This window comes from Monodelphis domestica, chromosome 1 (assembly GCF_027887165.1).
Source record: "Monodelphis domestica isolate mMonDom1 chromosome 1, mMonDom1.pri, whole genome shotgun sequence".
Taxonomy (NCBI): domain Eukaryota; kingdom Metazoa; phylum Chordata; class Mammalia; order Didelphimorphia; family Didelphidae; genus Monodelphis; species Monodelphis domestica.
Genome location: NC_077227.1, coordinates 159,547,225 through 159,570,067, shown reverse-complemented (window position 1 = coordinate 159,570,067; position 22,843 = coordinate 159,547,225). Strand labels below are relative to the sequence as shown.

The 22,843-nt window shown below is 35.3% G+C and overlaps 1 protein-coding gene and 1 long non-coding RNA gene across 6 annotated transcripts in view; one reads left to right on the top strand and one right to left on the bottom strand.

The window, feature by feature from the left end:
* The window catches only part of PIAS1 (protein inhibitor of activated STAT 1), a 194,428-nt gene that overhangs the window by 121,544 nt on the left and 50,041 nt on the right, over positions 1-22,843 (bottom strand). For 2 of the 5 annotated variants that reach the window (XM_056808715.1, XM_056808708.1), the window contains exon 2: positions 13,940-14,094. The exons of the other annotated variants lie outside the window; for them this stretch is intronic. The gene's annotated coding sequence lies outside the window, so the exon portion shown is untranslated. The remainder of the gene's footprint in view (positions 1-13,939; positions 14,095-22,843) is intronic. 5 annotated transcript variants of the gene reach the window in all.
* The window catches only part of LOC130456091 (uncharacterized), a 131,921-nt gene that overhangs the window by 92,085 nt on the left and 16,993 nt on the right, over positions 1-22,843 (top strand). The gene's annotated exons all lie outside the window — the stretch shown is intronic.

Genomic DNA, 22,843 nt, shown 5'->3' with positions numbered 1-22,843 from the left:
CTACAAGAAGGCTTTCTTATTAAGTAAAAACCTTTCCCTTCATATAATTAGGTAATATTATGTATTATATAGTGAGTTTCTCCCTCAAATTATAAGCTACATAAGCCTGGGGATAGGGTCTTTTTTCCCCAGCTTTCTACCTCTAGGCCCTTTGGGCCTAGCAAACAAAAGCAATTTAATACATTTACTGATATGAAGAGATGGTAGAAACTGCAAAAATTTAGAGTTTAGCAAACACCTGGAGCTTTGTAAAATTGGCTTTTGATGACAAAACAGAATTATTAATTTGGGGAATTCTATCTTGGCCAAATATCTTCTTGCAGGGATAGTTTTTTAAAGTTCACTGATGCCCTTTATCTTTATATCAGTCATTATTTCCTTCTCCCATTAGACTTTAGTGACAAAAACCTTTGCTATAGAAACTGTTATTGTGTAAAATAGCCTTTCTGAATAGTGCCCCATACCTCCATCTCTTTGCAGTGATTAAAGAATTATGTTTCATCATTCTTCATACCTTAATTAGTTTTTCCATTAGATCATAAGATCCAGCCTGAGAGCTGGAAGGGAATTCAATTTCATTTTGGGAAAAAAATTAAAACATTTACAATGTTGTAGTAATTGTACATACAACATTGAACTGGTTCTCATTATGTTACTTTGTACCAATACCAACCTCATGTTTTCTTGAATTCCTCATATATATCCTTTCTCACTTCACAACACTATTCAATTACATTCTTTCCTGTCATAAGGAGTGTTGTTCTGATTATTCTGACATAAACTTTAGTTCATTAATACTTTACAGCACCACTTTCAGTGCATAGGGGGAGAGAACAGGCACTAATCAAATGCCTATTGCATGCAAGGCATTATGCTAAGTGCTTAATAATTATCTCATTTTATCTCTGTACCAACCCTAAGTGGTAGGCGCTATTTTATTAGCTCTACTTTCCAGATGGGGAAACTGAGGCAAATAGGGGTTGTGACTTGCCCAAGATCAGAGGCCACATTTGAACTCAGGTCTTCCTGACTCCAGGCCCAGTGCTCCATCCACTGAGCTACCAGCTGCTTAAAGCATGCTTCAGTGAAATTTAGGAGTTATCTTTATTTGCATAGCTCATAACTAATGACTTGGCACAGGGCAATTTTTAAAAGGCGGTATGAAGTCTCCATCTGAAATTGGTATATTTAGGCCATTCATAGCTTGTTTTGTCGTGTCAGTATTTCAATTTTTGGATGATCAGATTTATTAGCAATCAGTGGAAATTCTCTTGATTTAATCTGCCTTGTGATTTCTCTAGTCTTTTTAATTCTGATGATTTGGGAGTCTTTTTTTGTTAACTGTTAGTGCTTCCTTAAGGTTCTAAGGTTTATTTACATTTTAAATTATCTTTTAACAACAAATTGTATTATCCCTTGATCTGAACATAGATATTTCTTTTTGTTAGCTTGTTGCTTTGTTCATTGTTTGAATTTTTTAGGTGTAGATTTATTCTAAAATTCTTAATATACTTAAGGCATTAAGAGATTTTTATCAAATTCTAAAGGATTGTGATTTATTACCCAATCTTTCATAGGTCAACCTCAAGAGATTTTAGATTTGCAATATGAGGAACTCTCTAATATTAATATAGTATTCCTCCTTATCCAAGGTTTCACTTCCTGTGGTTTCAGTTATCCAGGGTCAAACATGAATCCTGGAGGAAGAAGGGAGGTAGGGAGGGAGCTGCTACCAGATGAGGGAGGAGGCTAGCACATGGTTTAAGGAAACATAGAGGATGGGACCCAAGTGTGAACAGATGTAAGACCTATATAGGCAGTCCCGCTGCTGGCCAGATGGGCACTGTGGAGCCTTTCTCTGTGCCAAGATTCCACTAGCACTGCCTGTGTGGAGGTCTTCGCATCAGTTGTTTTCCCTTGGAGTTTTTTGGTTTTGGTGTTAGAAGGAGTGATAGGAGGTTACGAACACCAAGTTGAGGAGCAAAAATGAAGAGAGAGTACAGTACTAAAACATAGGAGTTATAAAGTTAAAGGAAGAGCTGTCCACAGTTTCAGGCATCCACTGGGAGTCTTGAAAATATTTCCTCTAAGGACAGGGAAGGACAGTATAATAATGTATAATATACTTTACTGTTACTGTATTTAATGTTGCTGATGTCTTTGATTTAATTAATCAATTAAACTTTATTATAGGCATGTATGTACAAGAAAATCACATTATATATGGGGTTAGCAGGTGTGCATTTACAGCCTTATTTTCAGCCATTCACAGTTGATCTTAGAATGTAAATCCATGGGGATACAGAGACCCACCAATAAACTAAAGAAAAAACAAGCAGCAGTAAAATAAATAAAATAGATATTTTAGGGAGGAAGGTTCTAGAAGAAGAAAGAAGCCAAGAATTTACAAAGAAAAGCAGATAATGAAAAAATAAGGTGAATTCTAGGATTGAGGAAGGGTCAGATCTGCAAGAGATTAAGTGAAAGAATACACAAAAGAAAAGTACTAGAAAGGTACACTTTCTGAGGTTTTCCACCCCCATTAAAATCATTAGATTTAAGAAGCAGTTTAATATTGCAAGGACTCGGAAAAACTGAATTCAAGAGCAAGCCCTATCATCTACTAGCTATGAGATGTGTAGGTAAATCATAGTTTCTCTGGGTTTGTTTTTATACACCGAGAATATTTATTATACCTCTGTGCCTCACAAAATAATTCTGAGGATCAAATAAGATAACACACTAATATATAAGGCACTATATAAATATAAGTCAAAGTCAATGTTAGGAGATTAAAAAGAAATGTTTCAAACACCAGATTTCAAATTATGACCTGAAATTTGGAATTATAGAAACCATGGCATAATTTGAAATTATGCTATTCAGGAAGAATAGATAAAAAAATCAGATATGAAGTTTCTTTCCAGTATTTCCTTGGCTATCCAATTCTTCTACTATTCTTGTCTAAAGCTTAAAATTTAATTACATCTCATGTAACGAATCCAAGATTTCTTGGGAATTAGCCTTGAAAGACCTGTAAAATGTGCCCTGAATTATATAAGGAGTCCTCTATGACCTCATTCTTTCTATTTATACATATGTAATAATTTATAAGTTTTGTTGATAAAACCTCAACATTTCTTCCCCAAACCCCATCCCCTGTTCTCCACTCACCTCACCACCACCTAGTTCAAGTTATTGAAATAGCATTCTTATTGGTCTCCTGCCAAAATGATTCCTAAGCACACATCTGATAGTGACTAGCAATTATATTCTGGAAAAAATACAAATTTCTCTGTTTTCAATTTAAAGCCCTTCAGAATCTGATTCCAGCATATCTTTTCAGGGTGACTATACATCATTGACACTCTGGAATTCTGTAGTCCTGCCTAACTGGCCTACTTACTAATCCCACACACAATGTTACAATCTTCTTCAGGAGATTGCTTCCTTTATTATCCTTACTTTCTTACTAATTTTCAATTTTTCCTTGTCAAATACTTCGCTTTTGCTTATAAACATGCTCATGTCTCTCTCATCTTCAAAAACTCTTACTTGATTTTCCATTTGTGATAATTATTGCCCTATTTCTCCCACTTTTCCTGGATAAACTTGAGAAGATTGCTTACAACTGGTGCATCCACTTCCATTACTCTTTCTCTTAATTCTGCAGTCTAGCTTCCAGTCTAATTCAACTGAAAATGTTCTCTCCAAAGTTGTTACCAGCTTCTTAATTACAAAATGTCATGGCTTTTACTGCTGGTATTGATCACTCTCTTCTTGAAACTCTCTTCTCTTTAGGTTTTTTTCAACAGTACTCTGTCCTAGTTCTCCTAACTGTCTGATCATTCTCTCTCAGTCTCCTTTACTGGATCTTGATCCTGACCTCACCCACTAACTGGAATGTTCCATGGTTCTGTCCGGAGTCTTCTTCTCTTCTTCCCCTATACTATTTAATGTGGTAATGTCATCAGCTCTCACAGTTTCAATGGTCATCAGCTCTCACAGTTTCAATGATCATCTCTATGTTGAAGACTCATAGATCTACTTATCAAGTTATAACCCCTCTCTTAGCTTCTATTTGTTGTGGTTCAGTCACATCTAAGTATTTCTGACCCCACTTGAAGTTTTCTTGGCAAAGATAATAAGAGTATTTTGCCATTTCCTTCTCTGGCTCATTTTACAGATGAGGAAACTGAGGCAAAGAGGGTTAAGTGACTCACCCACGGTCACATAGCTAGTAAGTGTTAGGCCTGATTTGAATCCAAGAAAAGGACTTTTTCCTAACTTCAGACCCAGACTTCCACCTGAGCCACCTACTGCCTTGGCCTCCATTATTGCATCCCAACTGTCCACTGAGTACTGAAAACTAGATGTCCTGTAGACATCTTAAATTCAACATGTTCAAAACTGAACTCATCTCTACTTTCCCTCTTTCATCCTAAATTTCCTATTACTGTGAAGGGTATCACCATTCTCTTGGTCACCAAAGTTTACAATCTAGGTGTCACCGTGATTTCTCATTCTCAACCCACCCCCAATCTGTTATCATGTATTGATCCATTCTACTTTCATAACATCTCTCATACATATCACCTCTGACACCGACTCTATCCTAATGTAGGCTTAAATCACCTCAAGCCTGTACTACTAACTACTGCAAAAGTTTTTTGGTTGGCTTCCCTGCTTTAAGTCTTTCCCCACTCATAGTCCACATCAGCTGTTAAACTGGACTTCCTAAAGCACAAGTCTGAACATGTTCTGCACTCCACCATCAACTCCAAAATCAAATGTAAAATTCTGTTTGGTTTTAAAAGTAATTTATAATTTGGTTCTCTCTTACCCTTCCCAGTTTTCTTAGACCTAATTCTTCTCCACAGACTCTAGCAGCTCTCAAAGTGGAATTTGGGGATACTTGGGGTGTCCAAGCCCCTGTCAAGGGGTCTGGAGGTCAACAACACTTTCATAATAATACTAAGGTCTTTTAATATCTAGTACAGTAAATATCTAAAGGTATAACCTATTAAGAAACAGAAACAAAAGCTCTTTGGGGGACCCTCAATAATTTTTAAGAGTCTAAAGGGGTGGGACAGATAGGAGGCTCAGTGGATTGAGAGTCAGATGTCTTGGGTTTAAATCTGGCCTCAGACACTCCCTAGTTGTGTGACCATGGGCCAAGTAATTTAACCCTTACCACTCTTCTGCCTTGGAACCAAATCCTAGTATCAATTCTAGGTTAGAAGATATGGGTTTGAAAGGGAGAAAGAATATAAATGTAACTAGATAGGAAACCATAACATTTGAGAACCACTGTAATATTCTCATATAAGATGTTCCATCTCTCAGCTCTGCCTTCTTACTGGCTGTCCCTTATGCCTGGAATGCTCTATTTCCTAGGCTCCATACTTTGGCTTCCCTTGCTTGCTTACTTCAAGTTTCAGTTAAAAATCCTACTTTCTATCAGAAGCCTTTCTTGACCCTCCTTAATGCTAGTGTTTTCCCTCTGAGATTAATAATTTATCCTGTATATGTCTTGTTTGTACACAATTGTTTACATGTTGTCTCTCCTCTTAGACTGTGAACTCCGTGACAATGGTGACTTTTTTTTTGTCTTTGACTCCCCAGCATTTGGCACAGTATTTGGCACACAGAGGGCATTTAAATGTTTATTTATTGGACAAATTGGCAACATTCTATTTCTTGCCTCCATGAATTCCTCAAGTCTAAAATGCTCTCATATTATTGAAGCCTCCTGGAACCTCTTGTAGCATTCCTCAGGGCTTAGGTAAAAGAGCCATAACCAACAAGAGGCCTTACCTCTTTATTTCATATATATCTTATATTTGTAAAACTGTAGAACAGTTGTGCCTTCTTAGAGCAATGCAAACCCCTTGAGGGCCGAGACTTTTGCTTTTCCATTTTCACCACCTGTCACAATTTGTACATAGTAGGAGTCTAAAGAATATAAAAATAATAATAGCTAGTATTTACATTACACTTTAAAGATTTGTAAAGTGTTTCAGGGATGGGACAGAGCCAAGTTAGCAAAAAAGAGGAAGCGCTTAATTAAGCTCTCCCAATACCCCCCTCTAATGACTCAAATCAAATTCTGGAGAAGCAGGGCCAACAAAAGATATGGTGAGACATTTTTCCAGCCTAAGACAACTTAGAAAGTGGGAACAGGGGAGAGGCTAGCCTAGAGCCCATGAGGATAGGCCTGGGTGGGACAGAAGCAACAGAAGTTTCAGGAGCTTTTAAGTCACAGACAGTAAGGGCAAGTGGTCAGAAAAAAATTATATGGGTCTCCTGTGATAGCACTGGGTGCAGAACCTGATGATGTTTGACAACTCCACTGTCTATACTCACTTCTGGGGTCATAGTTCAGCAAAGGAAGAAAATCATTAAAAGACAATAGCTTAGTAAAAGGCACATATACAAAATAACTGAAGAAAATAACACCTTAAAAAATAGAATTGGCCAAATGAAAGTATAAAAACTTGCTTGCTAAAGAGAATAATTTATTAAATATTAGAACTGAGCAAGTAGAAGCTGCTAACTCCTCAAGAAACAAAAAAAAATGAAGTCAAAAGAATGAAGAAATAAGGAAGATGTAAAATATATCAGTGGAACAACAAGTCACCTGGAAAATAGATTGAGAAGAGATAATTTAAGAACTACTGGACTACTTCAAAGCTAAGATCAAAGAAAGAACCTAAACATCAGATTTCAAGAAATCATTGAAGAAAACTGCCCTAATATGCTAGATTATTGCTGTTCAGTCAATATAGTCATGCTCAACTGTTCATGACCCTTTTTGGGTTTTTTTTTGGCTAAAATCCAGGAGTGGTTTGCCATTTCTTCCTCCAACTCATTTTATAGATGAAGAAGCTGAAGTAAGCACATAAATGACTTGCCCAGGGTCACACATCTTAATAAGTATCTGAGGCCAGATTTTAATTCAGCAAAATGAGTCTTCCTGATTCCAGGCTGAGCACACTATCCATTGAACTATCTGGAACCAGAGGGTAAAACAAACTGAAAAAAGTCATCAAGTACCACCTAGAAAAAAATCCCAAAATGCTAACTCCCAGGAGCAGAATAACCAAATTCCAGAGTTCCTAGGTCAAAAAGAAAATATTTCACATGTCCAATGTCCAGAAGGAAACCATTTAAATTATTATGGAACTACAATTAGATGCACACAAGATTTATCAGCTACCACATTAAAGGGGGAGAGGCTTTGAAATATGATGTTCCGGAAGGCAAAAGAGCTAACACTACAACCAAGAATAGCTGACCCAGGAAAACTGAATATAGTCCTTCAGGGTGGGGGAGGGGGTAGGGTGGGAGTGGGAGGTGAACTGGATATTTAGTTAGAGGGCATTCAAGCACTTCTGATGAAAAGACAGGGGCAGAATAGAAAAATCTGACCTTCAAATACAAGACTCAAGAAAAGTATAAAAAGGTAAAGTTGAAAGAGTAATCATAAGGGACACAATAAGTTAAACTGTCTACATTCCTATATGGGAAGATGATCATGTAACTTAAAAGAACTTTAGTATGATTAGAGGGGAAATGTATGTGATGTAGGGAAATGGAAGTGCAATAAAGAACTTTTACAGGGAGAGGAAAATGGGGGGGGCAGACAACACTTGAACTTCACTCTCTACTTCAAAGAAAGAAAACATACACACACTCAACTGGGTATAGAACTCTATCTTGTCCAATGGGAAAGTATGAGGAAAAGGGGAGATAAAATATAAGGCAGATAAAAGAAGACAGTGGTTAAAAGCAAGCCAGTTTTTAGATGAAACAAGATAAAAAAGAGAAATATAAATGGAAAAAATAGGATGGAGAGAAATGCTGTTAGTAATCATAACCATGAATGTGAACCACAAAAAAGGAGTGGTTAGTAGAATGGATTAGAACCTAGACACCAACAATATGTTTGCAAGAAACATACCTAAAAACGAAACACCGAGTTAAAATAACAGGCTAGAACAGAGTATATGTATAGTGCTTGAAGGGAAGAAAAAAAGCAGGGTAAGAATCATGATCTCAGATAAAGCAAAAGCAAAGCCAGATCTAATTAAAAGATATAAACAGGGAAATTACATTTTGCTAAATGGCACTACAGACAATAAAGTAATATAAATACTAAACATAAATGCACCAAATGGTACAGTATCCAAATTCTTAAAGGAAAAGTTATATGAATTATAGGAAGAAATAAACAATAAAGCAATACTTATGGGGGTTTTCAACTTTCTCCTCTCAGAAATAGATAAATCCAACCATAAAATAAGAAAGGGGTTAAGGAGACAAATAAAATTTTAGAAAAGTTAGCTATAATAGAAACCTGGAGAAAACTGGATGGGAATAGAAGGGAGTATACTTTTTTTCTCAGCTTCTATACATAGCACCTTCACAAAAATTGACTGTATTAGGGAACCTCACAATTAAATGCAGAGAAGCAGAAATATTAAATGTCTCCTTTTCAGACCATAATACAATCAAAATATAAAATTCAATAAAGGGTAATGGGAGCCTAGATTATAAGTATATTGGAAATCAAATAATCAAACCTGAAGAATGAGTAAATGCAGATTTGTAGAGTGCTTTACAAATATTAAGTCATTTGATCCTCTTAACAACTCTGTGAGGTAGGTGTATTATACCCATTTTAAAAGGAGGAAACTAAGGTGCAGGGAAATTAACTAACTTGTCCATGTTCATTCAGTTAGGGATTATCTGAAGCAAGATTTAATCAGGTCTTTCTACTTTTAAGAACTGCATTGTATCTACTTTTAAGTACTGCATTGTACTACCTAGTTGCCTTGAATAGATTTATTACAGCCAACACACTAAACTTAAGAAATCTTTAAGCCACCTTTAGATTTGTAAATGGTTATCTACTAACAACCTAATTATGACAAAAAGTATAGAAAAAATTAACTTCTTGGTTAATTCCTTTAGCAGAAGAATAAATGCATTAGTAAGCTAGATCTATACGTCTAAAATCACTCTCCTTGAAATTCAACAATAGGAAAGGTAAACCAAGAACTAAAATCTAAAGTTAAAAAACTCTCACTGAATTCAATAGACAAAGAAGCCAACCAAGAAAAGTTAAATTAACAGGGCAATAAAATCCATAACATTTGAATAACATATTACATAATAATTTCAATTAAACTTTTTTCAATCAGGAAAATTTCTCCTCTCCCTCTAATACCTGCACCCTTATCATTAAGCAAAAAAGAAAAAGAAAATCCCTGTTAAAAACATGTATGACCAAGCAAAACAAATTTCTGCATTGGCCATGTCAAAAAAATTTCTCATACTGCACTTTTAGTACATCTCTCTAGCATAAGGGTGAGTTAACATGTTTAACCATTAGTTTCTCTGATGGTTGATCATCAAGCTGATCATCAAAGCTATTCATTTTTACTGTATTATCATTATAAAACTGTTTTCCTGGTTCTATTCGTGTCACTATAGCAGTTCACAGAAATCTTCTTGGGTTTTTCTGAAGCCATCCCTTCCATCATTTATTTCTTGTTGTTTTCAACATTTCTTCACTTCTTACAGCACAATATTATTTTATTACTTTTATATACCATAAATTGTTCAGTTACAGTTATTCCTCTCAGGTCCCCATTCTTTGCTAACTTAAAAAAGATTTATATATAGTTTTATATATATTTAGAATTAGTTTGCTCAGGACTAATCCCTCCCCTTCTCTTTCTCCATTTCCCTGTTGAATGAAATATATTTCTGAACCCAACTGTGTATGTATATTCTTCCCTCCACTGACCAATTCAGATAAGAATGAGGTTCAAGTGCCAGCAAGTCCCCTTTATCCTACCTTCCTCTTTTTGGATATCTACTTGTACATTCTAATTATATGAGCTATTTTTCCTTAATCTTACTTTTTTTTCTCTTCTCTAAACTCAAGCACCAATGTAGTCATTGTCCCTTATCTTTCCGTTTTCCCCTTAAGATCATCAAGGCATAACAGAACCATTCCTAGGACTATGTTTTGTGTATTTAACATCCTTTTGAAGATGAAAGAGGGGACACATGTATAATCTCTCCATTTTTTAATATACACCATTTATCCTTTATCATCATTCACATTTACCTTTTTACATTTCTCTAACTCCTGTGTTTGAACTGCAAAGGTTCTACATTGCTCTGGTCTTTTTACCAGGAATGCTTAAAAGGCTTCTATTTCCATAAAAATGTTATGTTACATAAAAATACATTAAAAATTGTCTCCTGTAGGATTATGCTTATTTTTCTATATAAGGTATTCTTGTCTTTAAATGTTTATTCTTTGCCTTCTGGAATACTGTATTCCAAGCTCTCTGTTCCCTAAAAGTGGTAGCTGATAAATCATGAATGATTCTGACTGTGGCTCCTCTGTACTTGAATTCTTTCTTTCTGGCTGTTAGGAATATTTTTTTTTTCTTTGACCTGGATGGCTTGGATTTTGACTATTTTGTTCTTGGGAGTTTTCCTTTTTGAAGGTGACCAGTTGTTCAGATTCCATACTTCCTTAAGTTCTAAAAGTTCTAAGCAGTTTTCTCTTATGATTTCTGGAAATATAGTACCATGGGATCATTTTAGGTCAAGGTGGTTCAGGTAGGTCAAGGTGGTTCAGGTAGTTCAATGATGCTTAAAATGTTCTCTCCTTGATTTGTTTTCCATGTCACTTGCTTTTAGTGAATTAAGTATTTTTCATTTTAGAAAACTAGATAAATCTAAATAGAAGAAACCATTTTGAGTGTTTTCCCACTTAATAGGCTTTCTTTTTATGAGAATTTTTGGTAAATCAGAACAGAGATTTATAATGTGTAGTATGGATAATATTAGACACCAAAACCAGTTCATCTTCTTACTTGATAAAAATCTTACACACTACCATATACCAAAAATTCCAATATGTCAAGGAAGAATTTTAATTATGATATGACAAATGTTAACTTATTCAGAATGGCTCATTCTGATTGAGGGACGGAGAGTTATTCAAGACACAACATACAACGAACAATATATTTTTAAAAAGACTATAATATTATACTTACGCTAAAAACAAACTATATTATTATAATTTGATAATTCAATCAAAACACTTCAGGATATCACAAAGCTCTGTTATTTGGATCAATAACACTGCCATACAATATCAGACTACTAAGTATTTTTTTAAAATCCCAATTATCTGTACCTTTCTGGTTGTCTATGTTCCAGAAAACTACTGAATTTTCAAGATCAAATTCCAAAGGCCAGCTATCTTGTTTTTTCATCACTTATTCCTAAAGTATGTTATAGTAATATAACAAAGAATGTATCATGTGCTTAAAACTAAAAAAGAACATTGTTAGAACTATAAAAAACAACAAATAACCATATCATGTAGTTAAAAACAATAAATAAAAATTCAAACACTTTATTTTTCACATAATTACCATAGCAGGACAAGATTAAAATTACTTGTGGTTCTCCAAATAATCAAGAAGGTATATTCATGTGAAGAAATGGGATTGGGGTGGGGAGAGAAAGAAGAAAGGTGATAATGAATGGAAGAAGAAACAAGTAATTTTTGTCTCGTCATCTGTCACAGTGGATTATACCACAGACTACCTGGACAGAAAGAGGAAATGGATAAGGCATTTGAGAAACATCACAAGGCTGGCACAGAGGCATGATATAATAGTGATGTGGATTTTAAATTACATAGAAATCTGTTGTTGTTCTCTCTCCTCACCAAAAATGCAACAAATAACTTCTTGGGTTACCTGGGTGATATTTTCATTCAAAAGGGAGAGGATTAACAAGAGAAAATTTTATTCTGGACCTGATTCTTACTAATAGGGAAGCACTGGTTGCTAGTAGAAATGATAGGAACCCTGGGAATGGGGAATCAGGGAGTAACCTTCTTAGGTTTTTAATAACGCAGAAGAAATCTGAGTATAGTTTGACATGTATCCTAGATTTGGGGAAAGAAGATCTCAAAGAGTCCAATCAGTAAAGATTAATTAAGCCCCTTTGATGTGTCAGGCACTGTGCTGAGCACTAGGGATAAAAAAGAGGCAAAAGACAGTCCTTGCCTTCAAGGAGCTCACAATCTAAGGAGGGAAACAACAAGCAAAGAAATATAGACAAAGCAAGATATATATTACAAGATAAATAGGAAACAGTTTTTAAAAGGAAAGCACTGGAATTAAGCAGGGTGAGGGAAGGCTTCTTGAGAAGGTGGTTGATACATAAAGTCAGGGACATCAATAGTTGGGAGTGGAGGAGGGAGATCATTTCCATGAATGGGAGACAGCCAAACAAAATGCCAGCAGAGAAGGGTCTTATAAATGGAACAGCCAGGAGGACAGTATCACAAGATCAAGAGAGTAAATATTGGGAAGTAAGGTATAAGAAAACTATTAAGATAGGAAGGGCTAGGTAATAAAGGGTTCTGAATATCAAACAGCATTGTGTATTTGCTTCTGGAGGTAACAAGAAGCCATTGAAGTTTACTGAATAGGTAGGAGACATGATTAGACCTGTGTTTTAGGAAAATCACTTTAGAAGTTAAATGAAGAATGAAGTGGAGGAGAAACTTGAGGCAGCCAGACCCACCAGTAGGTTATTACAATAATCCTGGCAGGAAGTGATGAGAGCCTGTACTAGAGGGCTGGCAGTGTCAAAAGGAAAGAAGAAAATACTGGCAGGATCCTATGGTGTAAGTGGGATGAAGCACTGAACTTGCAAGTCAGAAGACCCAAGTTTGAACTCCAGGCCAGATGCTTTCTAGTTTGTAAACCTGGTAAAGTTACTTAACTTTTCTCACTCTCAGTTTCCTCATCTGTAAAATGAAGATAATTAATAGCACTTATTCCATAGGGTTGTTGAGGATCAAATGAGAAAACACATGTAAAGTGCTCTGAAAAAGTTAGAGCACTATATGGTAGCTAATATTACTGTTATTGTTACTACAGAAAAAGTCAGGCCAGAAGGAATAATAGACGCTCAAGACAAAATTACTGATGACAAGGGAAAATTTCATTATGTAGTAAAAATGGCATTCATCTGAAAAAAATTGGGGGGGGGGGAGGAAGAGCATAAAGAAGTCACCCACCAATCAAATGTTCAAAAGAAATGTGTATTAAAGATGGAAGCCATTCTAGGTAATAGAGATGGAATTTAAGAGTGTGGTACAATCCTGTAAAAATAGTGCTGTGTCAAAGTTAAAGAAATTGTTGTTGAACGTCTATAGAGAAACAGTGATTACAAAAAAAAATGACAAAAATTACAAAAAAGCTAATATGGTTCTATCAAAATCAGGTCATATAAGACAAACTTAATTTCATTTTTTGATAGTTACTAAAATCCCATAATTTTAGTATAACTTTAAAAAAAAGCATATCATAACTGTTTTTATAGATTACATGAGATGGGAGAAATGCATACCAGAATACAATTTGGTGTATTGAGAACTAGTAGAATGGTCAGTCAGTATAATTTCTAATGGTTCAATTTCAAATGGGCAGGAGGTCGTCAGTGGAGTATTCCCAAAGATTTGTACCTTGCCCTGTATACTGCTATCTGCAAATTTGCAGGTGATACAAATCTGGAATGGACAGCTAACACATGGATGATAGAATAAGGGTGGTTTTTGTCAAAATAATATATTGGATTGAATTTATTAAGATAAAATTCAATAAGGATAAATGTAAAATCATACACTTGCATACTAAAAGTCAGTTTCATGGATATAAGATTGGGGAGATATAGTTAGCCAACAGCTGGCCTGAGAAAAATCTGCAGGTTTTAGTGGACCCTAAATTCAATGAGTTAATAGGGGGCTATAATAGCCAAAAAATTTTAGGCAAGTTTGGGGTTACATTGAGAAGTATAGCTCCCAGGAATAGAGGTAGCCTACCCTTTTTAGATTACATCTGGATTATTGTGTTCAGCTCTGGGTGCCCTCATTTAAGAAAGATATCTGATGAGCATCCAGGAGTATAATCAGGATTATGAGCAGCTTTGAATCTATGTGCTGAAGACCATCTGAAGGCATTCTAAGGATGTTTTAGCCTAGGGAAAAGAAGATTCAAGAAGTACATTACAGTTGTTTTCAATATTATTAGACTTATTACTCTATCCAAAAAAAATTTTTTACATTTTTAGTTGAGGGAAAAACTAGCAAAAATTGGTGAAAGTTACAAAGAAGTCAATTAAGGTTTGATGTCAGGAAAAATTTCCCTAAAATTAAGGCAGTTCCAAAGTGGAATGAACCTCATTCAAGAAGAGGCTTGTTCCCGCAGTTTGGAGGTATAATTCTTTTAAGAAAAGATAAATGAAGAATCATTGGATCCCCCCAAAATCATGACTTTTTAAAAGCTAGATGCTATTTCAAGAAATCATAAAAGAAATCTGTCCAAGTCTATTAGAGCCATAGGGCAAAAATAGAAAAAATCCAACAATCACATCCTGAAAGGCATTCCAAAAGGAAAAATTGCAGGAAAATTATAGCCAAAATCCAGAGCTTCTACATCAAAAACAAAACACTACAATAAACATTAAGAAAGAAGTTTAAGTACCTAAGAAACTATGTACAGTGCAGAATTGCCTGAGACTTGGCAATTCAGAGAGCCTGGAATAAGATACTCCAAAAGGCAAAACGATTTATTCTTGGTTGGAAGCTTATCTAACTCTGAAAACTGGAGTATAATCCCAGAGGGGGGAAATAGATCTTTAATGGAATAAAAGACTTTCACTCACTTCTGATAAAAAGATCAGAGATGAGTAAGGATTCTGAAATACTCTGGAAAACTTAGTCGGGTAAGACATTTGAGGAAGTAGAAGGGGTTATATGGTATAATGCTAACACTCTAATAGAGGAAGAAGAAACAAATATCACAGCAGAACCTTAATGTCTTCAAAGGTTGTTGATGGAGTTTAGAAATACAAAAACTTAAACTAAAAACTAGAAACTCAAAAATCATTAAACTGTACATATTCTTTGACCCACCAATACCACTAGAAGATCTATATCCCAAAAAGATCAAAGAGAAGGGGAAAGAACTCACATGCACAAAAATATTCATAGCAGCTATTTTAGTGGTAGCAGAGAATTGATAACTATGGGGATGCCTATTAATTGGGGAATAGCTGAATACATTATGGCATATAAATACAAAAGAATACTATTGTACTCTAAGAAATGATGAAGGAAATGGTTTCAGAAAAACCTAGTAAGATTTGTATGAATTGATACAAAGTGATGTAAGCAAAACCAGGAGAGGAATGTACACAACAACAGCAATATTATAAAGAAAATATATTTTAAAATACTTAGTACCTAGTAACTCTGATCAACACAATAACCAACTATAATTCTAAAGGGCTCAAGATGAAACATGCTATCTACCTCTTGATAGAGAATTGATAGACTTAAGAGTGCAGGCTGAAGCTTGTGTTGTTTTCATTTTTCTTTCTTTTTTGGGGGGGGGAAGGACAAAAAAGGTGAATATGGAAATTTGTTTTGTAGGACTATACATATTTATAATGTTTTATTGTTCTTGTCTTTTCAATGAGTGAGGGATGAGATGGGGGTGGAAAAAATTTGTAATTAAAATAAAATTGAATAAAGAAGAGGAAGCTATGTGAAATGGAGATTTAAAGTTTTATACAGAATCCTCTTACAGGTTCTGCTGTTCTTTGTTCTGAAATGTTTTTTGGAGTGTTAAAGTTCAAAATAAAAAAATTTTAAAATTAAAATGTAATCATGCATTCAATCAATAAGCATGTGAATTCCTAATAAGCACAAGATATTCCTATCATGTTTCCTTAGCAGGAAATCTCAAATACTTAAGAGTAACTTTCTCTCCAGTCCCCTTCTGTGTAAGGCACCCTAATGGAGCTAAAGAGGAAACAAAAGAGATTAAGATATAGTCCCTGCCTTCAAGGAACTAAGATGAAAAATTCAAAACAATTATCCTCCCTAAAAACAATCTGAAATATTTTCAGAGATGTTTACAAAATTCCAACTTCAAGATTAGGGGGATAGAGACTGAACTTGGGATTTCATGATTGTGGAAAATCTCTCTAACAGGATTAAGGATTTCTTCACCAAGATTGCTTATTTTTACTTTGGCTAGTTAGAGCCTGACATCATGGGCTAAGTTTAATCTGGAAGACAAGCTGTCCTGAAACTAAATGGATCTTACTTTAAGGATGGTAGGCTAAAACTGAAAGTGTTCATCACAAAGCATGGAGTTAACATTCCCTATATGACAAATTTATTATGAATAATCACTGTTTTCACATTATTCGTTTCTAATCCTTTCCCCACATTTCTTTTTTATCTTATTTTATTTTAAACCCTTACCCTTCCATCTTGGAATCAATGCTGTGTATTGGTTCCAAGGCAGAAGAGTGGTAAGGGCTAGGCAATGGGGGTTAAGTAACTTGCCCAGGGTCACACAGCTGGGAAGTATCTGAGGCCAGATTTGAACCTAGGACCTCCTGTCTCTAGGCCTGGCTCTCAATCCACTGAGCTACCCAGCTGCACCCCCCTTCCCCCACATTTCTGAAAGGATATTTATTTCAGTCCTAGAAGTTTTGTTCCAGGACAGTAATGTTACAATACTGTATTTCAAATCAGAAAACAAGGGTTCAGATTCTAATTTTAGCAAGTTAACTTTTTCTTATCTGTAAAAATAAGCAAGCTGAACTAGGTGTCCAGTGAGGTCTTTTACACCTCTAACTCTATGATCCTAAACCTTAACTTCATTAATAAAAACCCCAGCATTTCTAAAATGGAAGAAAATGCAAACAAATATTTCTGTGTATATGCAAGTAAACCAAGAAATTATAAAGCGTTGCCATGCCAACATTTGCAAATTTTAAAAAAGGATTATATAAAAGGCGATTAAATGATAATGTGTTATTTTAAATGAATATAGACAGTATGATATAATAGAAAAAGCCTTGAATTCCATATCAAAGGACTTGGGTTCAAATAAACCACTCACCCTTATGTAGGCCATATCTCACATGCTTTGAAAATCTTAAAATGCTGCTACTTATTACTATAAATTGCAAAAAGAAAACAAGGTTTAGTTCAACATTTTCAAAGTCTTTATTTTTAGTATGTCTTAACTATTTCAAATCAAATTAAACTTGTAAACAAATTAGCAATGCAACAAACATTATTTGTTTAAGTACACTGCAAAGTATGCTGGATTTGAAGTTATAGGACCTGAGTTGAATCCAATCTGCTAATCCATCATTACCTGTGTGACCCTGGCAGTTCAAATCCAGCTACTGACATTTCTAGTTATATGACCCTGGGCAGGTCACTTAACCTTGTTTGCCTCAGTTCCTCATGTGTAAAATGAGCTCAAGAAAGAAATGGCAAACCATTCCAGTATTCTTGTTAAGAAAACCCCAAATGGGGTTACACAGTCAGACACAAGTGAACAAAAGTATTGCTCAACTCTAAATACAATGACAGCTAGGCCATGCAGTGATTAAGAGTGTTGGGCCTGCAGTCAGGAACACTCATTTCCCTGAGTTTAGATCCAGCCTCAGACACTATGTGACCCTGGGAGAGGCCCTTAACTCTGTGTGCTTCAGTTTTCTTATCTGTCAAATGAGCTGGAGAAGGAAATAGCAAACCATTCCAGAATCCTTGACAAGAAAATTCAAAATAAGCTCACAGAGTTGTACATAACAAATGAATGATCAACAACAAAAACCTTGGGAAAGTCATTTAATCTCTCTAGGGTTCCATTTCCTCATTGGTAAAATGAAGGGTTTGGACTTCCAAGGTCCCCTTGTAGCCCTAATTCTAAAATACTAGTAAGCATCTACTACAATGGAGTTGCATACTTCTGAGTACAGTGCTGGATGCTAAAGGAGCTGTGAGGATTCAGGCCTATCTAATTGTAGGGGTGACATATACAGATAACCATAACTACATAATAAATACAAAGCAAATGCATTAGGCACAGAAGAAATAAGGTGCCATAGGGAAGCCTGCCATAAGGAAGCCTCTTCCTCGGGATAGAAGATCAGAGTATCTAAAGTAGATTTAAAAGATAGGCAGTAAGTTGACACTGGGGAAGAAGATTCCAGATACAAATAAATTAAGCAAAGATTGGGGGTGGTGGGAGGGGTGGGGAGGGGGGAATCCTACTCTATAAAGAGTGTAATTCAATTAGCAATCAAATCTGGTCCAAAAATCAGTTGTTTACTATGTGCCAGGCACTGTGCTAAGTATTGGAAATACAATTAATAAAAAGATAGTTCCTGCCCTCAAGGAGCTTACAAATAGGGGTGGGGAAAACACACAAAAGAAGGCAAGAAAAGGGAGAGATATAATGGAGTACCAGGCAGTATCTAGTTCTGTGGTATGGAAACCAAGCAGAGTAGTAGATGCAGAACTCCAAAAAGTTCAATTTCTGCCCTCTATAAAAGAAGGAATTAGGTGGGCTTTGGTATTCAGCTCTCCAGCCCCTCCAATCAGAGAAGAAAGGAGGCTGAGGAAAGTGGTGTCAGTCAAAGCTTGCACCATGGTGGTGATTTAAGAGATGATGAGTTGATCCTGGGAGGGACATCTAGTTCCATGTACTGGAACAGGGAAGTAGCTGACATAAGGCTTAAATGTAGGGTGGCTGTCAGCCTGTGAAGGGACTCTGAGGCCATGGAGTCTGAATTTTACTTAGTGAGCATGGTGACATGTCCCAATTTATGCTTCCAGACAGTATAGGGGTCACAGGAAGAATGGAAGGGACTTTGGATTATTATAGTCAGAGTGAAGAGGAAATGAAGGTTTATACTAGAGTGTTGGCCATAGACAGGAATGGAAAGATTTGAGAGGAATTATAGAGGTAAAGAATTGATAGATTTTTGAGTGAATGAAATCTAGTTAAACAAAATCTAAGATTTTGGAAGTTGAAGATGAGTCAGTAGTAATGCATTTAAGAGAAATAGCAAATCTAGAAGAAAGATCAGCATGTTGGTTTTGGACATGCTGAAATGAAATACTTGTGGAACATCTAGATGGAGACATTGATTTAGAGATAGGGGCTTGGAAGTCATCTACATAGACTCCATGAAATAAGCAAAATTCATTTAATTATGAATTTAATTAATTATTTAATTAATTAAGAGTATGAAGTAAAAACAACTGAGAACAGAACTGGAAGCACATACTTCTCAATGCAAAAATTCTCAATTTTTTTCTGGATCACGGACTCTTTAGACAGTCTCGTAAAATCTATAGACTTCTCAAAATAATGTTTAAAAATGTACAAAACATAAAGGACTACAAAGGAAACCAATTATACTGAAATACTTGTCAAAATATTTTTTAAAGTTCACAGACCCTCTAATGAATCAGAAGAAGGCAAAGTAAAAAGAAAAAGTTTAAAAAGGAAGGGGAAAAAAATCAAGAAAATCTCCTGCTTTGAAGCCAAAAAGGGAAAGGGAATGGAATGAGGACACCCATTTAAATGTGCTGATTAACTAGTCAAGGAGAAACTGAGTAAACATTTTTAGTACAATGATGAGGGCAGAAGACAACCTGTAAGAGGCTGAGGAGAGAAGGGATGGTGACTTTTCAAAAAGTCAGTCAGATTCCAATCTCATTAAACATTACTTTTCTTCACACACTCTATATTCCAGACAAACTAGACTTTTCTGTTGCTCATATACATGCCTCCCCATCAACTATGCCATGCACTGGTCTCACCTCATGCTCAGAATTCATTCCCTTCTCACCTCAAAGAATTCCCTTATCTTCAAAACTCAAGCCCCATCTCACCTTTCTATGACATCTTTTCTGATCTTCTTCTTATTCCAGGGAACAGAACATTGGGGCCCCAAGTCAGGCAGATCAGAGATCAAATCCAGAATCAATTCCTTTTCCCTCTTGTATTTACAAACCATACACTTATTCTGTGTAAGTTTTTCCTGTCTATCATTATATCTGTACATATCTGATAGAATATTAGCTCCTTGAGAGAAGGAACTTTCATTTCTTAATCTTTGCATTTCCAAAACCCTGCATAATGCTTGCTCATAGCAGGTGCTTAATAAATGCATGCTGATTTATAGGAGTAGCTGGATGGGATAGCAGAATTGAAAGGATGCCTTATTTGGGGAAGAGGGTAGATACTAAAGAACTCAAATGTTTTCAAGTAGACATGGAAGAGATATCTGATAAATTCAAAAGGAAAAGTAATACTTGGGGCAGGGTCCCAGGAGAAAGGGAATAGAGTCAAGAATGCAGATGGAAAGTGAAGAATGCCTCTGATATGACCAGTGAAAGGAGATATGGGCAGTATAGAGCTTCTATGGATTCTGTCTCCACATTAAGGGCTATTGTTTAACTCTTAGCCTTATGGAGAAATCAGAATGAAGAGTTAGGATTCATGAAGGAAGGAAATCACTTGTTTAATTTTTGCCTTAAATGTGTCACTATTACTTGAAAGAATGGCCTCTTCATCACCATTTTAACACAAGTATATGTAAGATCTGTGTGTATGTATGTCAGTTTTATTGACTACGCATTTAGAGTGTGTGTGTGTGTGTGTGTGTGTGTATTGGTAGTAGTAATAGTTGTAGTAGTAGTAATACTAGTATTAGCATATGGTAGGACTTCAGAATAAGACTCAATGGAACTTAAATGGAAATGTAGGAATTCTATAAAATATATCAGTCAAAATCCTATCTGCAACATACACTAGTTATATGATAAGGAGTAAATTATCATCTAATCCTCAGTTTCTTAATTTGTAAAACAGGTTTTGGGGCTCAAATGAAATTATATATATATATATATATACATATATATATACACACACACACACACACACACAATGTTTTTATTTTTAATCTTAAAGCCCTATATAAAATGCTAGTGATGGGGGGGGGGGATTAGTTCATTTATTTTCATTTTCAGTTCCAAATTCTTTCTCTCCATACATTCCCTTCTCCACCCACTGAGAAGAAAAGAAATATGATAATTGGCAGTTATTTTTAAAAGCAATATGATACAGCAGAGAAAGTTTTTGACCTGGAGGCTGGGGAGTTCAAACCCCATCTAGTTTAAGAGGTGTATGACCTCTTTTGAATTTGTTTTCTCATTTATAAAATGGAAATAATAATACTTTGGAATACTCATTTCAAGGAGTTGCTATGAAACTTAAATGAGATAATACACTTAGAGCCTATGGAAAACTCTGTATTTATATTCAGTAAATTATTTAAAATTATTCAATTAACATCCATACCCTTTACACCAGAAAACCCACCTAAGAACTAAAGTTTATATACAGTTCAGTAAGTCAACTAACTGAATTTACTATGTTTCCAACACTAAGCCCAAGGAATTCAAAGAAAGAAAACTGGTCTCAGCATCAAGAAGCTCCATTAGAACAGGGAAGACAAAATGCAATTATCTATTTATATATAAGATATAGACAGTGTAAATAGAAGATTTTGAAAGCATTTTATAAACATTATCTTAGTTAATCTTTTAAAAAATTGTAAATTTGGTTCTGGGGTTATCCTTGGGCAAATTACAACCTGTTTGCCTCAATCTATTAATCTGTAAAATGGGGAAAATATCCACCTACCTCCCAGGTTGTTGTGAAGACCAAACTGATAATATTTATAAAGTGTTTAGCACAGTGCCTGGCACATAGTAGGTACTTAATGTTAGCTATTATTACTATGGCAAAGGAACTTGTAATGGATCCTGATAAATGTGTTTCCTCTCTTACAGTTTTCACTATTTCATATTACCAACCATACAGAGAATAGCAGCAACAGCCTTAACATGGAAATAAGGCAGAAACAAATAGTCAAAACAGCACTTAGTTCCCATAATTTCTACCACAGAGAGATGCTTCTCATATGTTATTAAGGATAAAAATGGTAACCAAGAGTTTTAAGGAAAAAACAGTTTTAAACAAGAAAAAAGCAAGCACTGGTCACCTACAGGGCAATATTTTCTCAGAATTTAAACATTCTCAGCTCCACAAGTAACAAAAGCTAGAGTTAATTCACATTATTATCACTTTTTTTTTGGAGGGGGGGGTTATCAGTTTACTTATTTGTGAAATAGCATTAAATTGTGGCAAACATTTTAGGATTTCTGGCCTAATCACTCAAAAGATACTATTTACTAGTGAAGTTCTTATTTTTTTCCAAGCAGACTTTAAAATCTATACCTTTTTGTAACTTTCCAGGGTTGTCAAAGTGGCAGTCCTTTGGTGGGTCCATTATTAAGGCATATTTATTAGTATAACTTTAAAAATCTTTTGTAATATAATGACATAGTCTATGAAAAAACAGGATCCCCTCCAACCAAGACATTAAAGTGAAGAGGATTTATAGGAAATCAGAGATGGTGGATTATAATTTGAAGATGGATGAAGAGTATTCATATTTGTGAAATCACAAATTCCATGTTTCCAAGTACTGATTTAACTGGTCATCTCTCCAGGTAGGCTAAATTACTGAAAGATGTCTGTATATCTAAAGTCAGGGGGATGTGTGTGTGAAGGGAGTTGGGGAAGTAGATTCCTTACTCTCCATCCCCCCCTCCATATTAATAAAGTATTTTTTATCCTTTTGGATGAGCAGTCTTTTGTGGCTGCAAAATATAATATAGCAGCTTCACAGTTCCTTTATAATATGGCCATATCCTACTACTTTTTTCAGCCTTATTTTTCCTTCCTTACTCTATTTTTCTCAACAAGGAGACATAGGGAAATAATAAGAATTTGCTTTATTCAGCAAAGCACAAATATAAGGAATTTGCAAGTGA